The sequence below is a fragment of the Procambarus clarkii genome, chromosome 19 (genome assembly GCF_040958095.1).
Source record: "Procambarus clarkii isolate CNS0578487 chromosome 19, FALCON_Pclarkii_2.0, whole genome shotgun sequence".
In the NCBI taxonomy this organism is placed as follows: Eukaryota; Metazoa; Arthropoda; class Malacostraca; order Decapoda; family Cambaridae; genus Procambarus; species Procambarus clarkii.
The window spans coordinates 14,546,097-14,550,041 of NC_091168.1; positions in this window are offsets into that span (position 1 = coordinate 14,546,097).

Genomic DNA, 3,945 nt, shown 5'->3' on the forward strand with positions numbered 1-3,945 from the left:
ACTTTTTCAAATTTCTTTCTGCATCTCTCCTCACTGCCGTGTAGTTGTTTCTCACATCTTTGTATTGCTGGTATGTTTGGGGGTTTGGCCTCTTCCTGTATTGATTCCATTTTTGTGTCTTTTGGTCTCTGGCCCTCTCGCACTTTCTGTTGAACCAATCGTGTTTCCTAGTTCTGCTTCTCTGTTTTGGTATAAATTTGTTTGTGCCTTCATCATATATTTCACAAAACTTGACATACATCTCATTCACTTTCACTGTGCGGGAGTTCACGGCGGTGTGGTTTGCTCTTCGGAGGATTCGAGTCGCCCACGGGTCGACGATCCGGCTCCATTCAGACTGCTCCCCGGTGGTTCATTGTCTGAACCGGGGGGCTTCGGTGTGGTCCTTGGCCCCTTTGGCGCTGGTTGCGTCGAGTGACTCGTCTGCTGAGTTCTCGGGGTTTGGCTCTCCTGGCAGTTCACGTGCAGGGAGTGTCCAATGTCTTGGCCGATGGCCTGTCTCGTTTCATTCCCTTCTCCATGGAATGGACGGTCGACGCCGACTCCTTCCGTTGGCTTTGCCAGACGTTCAGACGCCACGAGGTGGACCTCTTCGCGTCTGCGTGGTCGCAGCGCCTTCCCCTGTATGTGACGCCCTTTCCCGACTGCGAGGCCATTGGGGTCGACGCCTTTCGGCAGGAATGGTCGAGGTGGGGGTTCCTGTACCTCTTTTCCCCGGTTCAGCTGTTGCTCCAGGTTCTGACTCGCTTAGAGACTTACCAGAGGAGAGTTGTCCTCTTGGCCCCTTGGTGGCCGGCCCAGCAATGGTTTAGGCACTGCTTGCTCGGTGTCCGAACCCGGAGGTTTTTCCGTGGCTCCGCCTCTTCCAGCAGATCGTCCTGGTACGTCACGTGGCTGGTTCGATCTTCTCCTCGAGTAAAATAAATTATAATTGCAGGTATTATGCAAAAGGACAGTGCAGATATGGGCCCAGAGGCACGGAATGCTCATTCATGCACCCACGGAAATGCCGAAACTGGTTAGGGAAAGGCAGATGTCGTTTTGATACAGAGTGTAGATATTTTCACCCTAAGCTACGCAAACTCTTAGTTAATGAGAGGAAATGCTACGATCTTCATTGCCCCAATTTCCACGTCAGAGGTACACAGCGCTATATAAGAGAGGAAGTCCAATATAATAGCCCTGAAAATTTTTTAGAGACAGGTACAAACAGAGGGAGAAACAGACAGGCAGAAACGTGGCAGGAGTACGGATGGAGAGGGGGAAATGCCCAAAACTGGACTACGGTTCTTCATCAAGCCCACACATACTACACCCCCTAACTACACAGAGACTACCACACTCCCCAGTATCACTTCCAAAACTGGACAAACCATTGCCACAACAACACACACCTGGGTCAGGGTAGAGAGGAGGGAGAACTACCAAAACCTTCCAGAAGTGACACACAATATAGACAATCATTCATATTTGCAAACATTCAAGGTTTAAAGCCAAAGTCAAGAAATAAAGTTAAGTTCATAAATGGCCTCCTATTAGAGTCAAACTCAATATTTGAGGCATTCACGGAAACTCGTACAAAAGATTACATGGATGGTGAAATCTGGATTCCAAATTACAATTTATATAGGTGTGATAGGTCAAATGGAGGAGTAGGTCTGTATATTAAAGAAGACCTGGTATGCACAGAACTACTAAACTCAACTAATGAGGTGGTAGAGGTACTTGGAATTAAGGTAGAGAAACTAAACCTAATTATTATTCTAATATATAAACCGCCAGATACAACGGTTGAGGAATTCACAGAGCAGATGCACAAAATAGAGAACATACTTAACAACCTAGCAAACCCAGCTCCAGATATTATCTTCCTTGGAGATTTCAATTTACCAAGTCTAAGATGGAGAATGGCAAACACAAATATCATAGCAGGGAATGACCCGGGAAATAACCAACCATAGGTCAGAGAACTTTTGAGATTCTGTGACAAATTCTCGCTCAATCAACAGATTACAGAACCAACTAGGAACGAAAACACACTAGACTTGTTATTCACAAACAATGATGAACTAATCAGAGACATCACAATCTCAGATACTTCATACTCAGACCATAAGCTCATTGAAGTGCGAACTAGCATAAATAACGGTAGTAGGTCTAAGAGACCCAACAAGCGAGAAGGAATATTCAATCAATTCAATTTCAACAATAAGAGGATTGACTGGGAAAAAATAAATGTAGACCTTGCAACCATTCAATGGGAGACGGTCTTAAGCGACAAAACTCCCACACAGGACACAAAAATTAGGAAAGGCGGTGGCGTTGCTGTGCTGGTTAAAGAACACCTAAAGGTGAACGAAATAATGACTGCCAATCCACAAGAAGTTGACATAATAGCAATAGAGATCTGCCATGAGGATGATAAACTAATGATCATAAATGCATACAGTCCACCGCTAAGCAGCACATGGTCAAAGGAGGAGCTAGATAGTAAAAGAGAAGGTCTTAAACAATAATGAGAGAGATCATAGCGAGAGCGGATAACGATAGTTCACGACTGTTGATAGTCGGCGACTTCAACTTGAAAGCCATAGACTGGGAAGCATATGAAGCTAAAACAGAAGATTTCTGGACCTGTAAATTTGTAGACCTCATCCTGGAAACATTCTTGTATCAACATGTTAAACAAGCTACGAGGATTAGGGAAGGGGACGTTCCTCTCCATGCTAGATTTGATATTTACCAGGAAGGAGGAAGAACCTGGGAGGGGGGGTGGCTGCGCAGACAGCAGCGCGACAACGGATGACGTCATACTAGTTTGCTCGTTTTTGTTTGGGGAGTTCTATCCACTCGTTCTGCTTTTGGTAGCAATTTTCACCAGAATATGGGTTTGTTTTGGGATGCCTACCTTTCTGGGTGCCTAACCCGGTCAATGGCAGACATAGAATGCTCCCAATTACACGGGGGTTTCTATAGGCCATTGCTCCCTTGCCTCTCAACCCGTTCTCGCAAATTTAATAAGTCAATATTGACTTATTAGTTGCGTGCATAGGTGACATACTAAACATAATAGTTTCCCTTGAAAAGCTTCATAGAAAACACCAACCTTACCTAACCTATTTAGTATGTTAAAATAAGCATCTTATAGCTTCGTAATTACAATTGTTACTTAACCTATTATAGGTATAGGTTAAGTAATAATTGTAATTACGAAGCAATAAGATGCTTATCTTAACATACTAAGTAGGTTAGGTAAGGTCGGTGTTTTCTATGAAGCTTTTCAAGGGAAACTATTATGTTAAGTATGTCACCTATGCACATTTAGTCGTATGTCATCTATGCACACACACAATCGACTTGAGAATGGTCCAGGACGGACCGAAACGTCGTCGTCCCTTCAATTTCTAGTGTGTGGTCTGGTCAACATACTTCAGCCACGTTATTGTGACTCATCGCCTGCACCTATGCACATATTTAATAAGTTAATATTGACTTATTAAATTTGCGAGAACGGGTTGTGCCTCTCTAGAGGGGGGCCAGGTTCTGGCTTGTGGTCCCCGGTAGGCCCATAAGAACTCCATACACATGACTGCTGCCAAAGACTGACATTAGCATATCAGCCTAGTAAGCTCCGGGGAGCCTCCGAACTCGCCCAGAAAATGGTGTTTCATTACATTCAGCGCTGGTTTTTTTGTTAACTGCAATTAATTTTTTTATACAAACAAAAGCAGCCTTTAATAGGGTTGTACTAGATAGTAAATATTATAGATACTATACAAGGTATCAAAAAACTTGCGTAGCAAGTTACGTCTTGTACAGTGGCACCTCAGCTTACGAATTTAATCCATTCCCAGAGACGGCTCGTAAGCTAAATGTTCATAAACTGAAGCGAATTTCCCCATAAGAAATACCTGTAATGTAAATTGAATTAATCTATTCCAGACT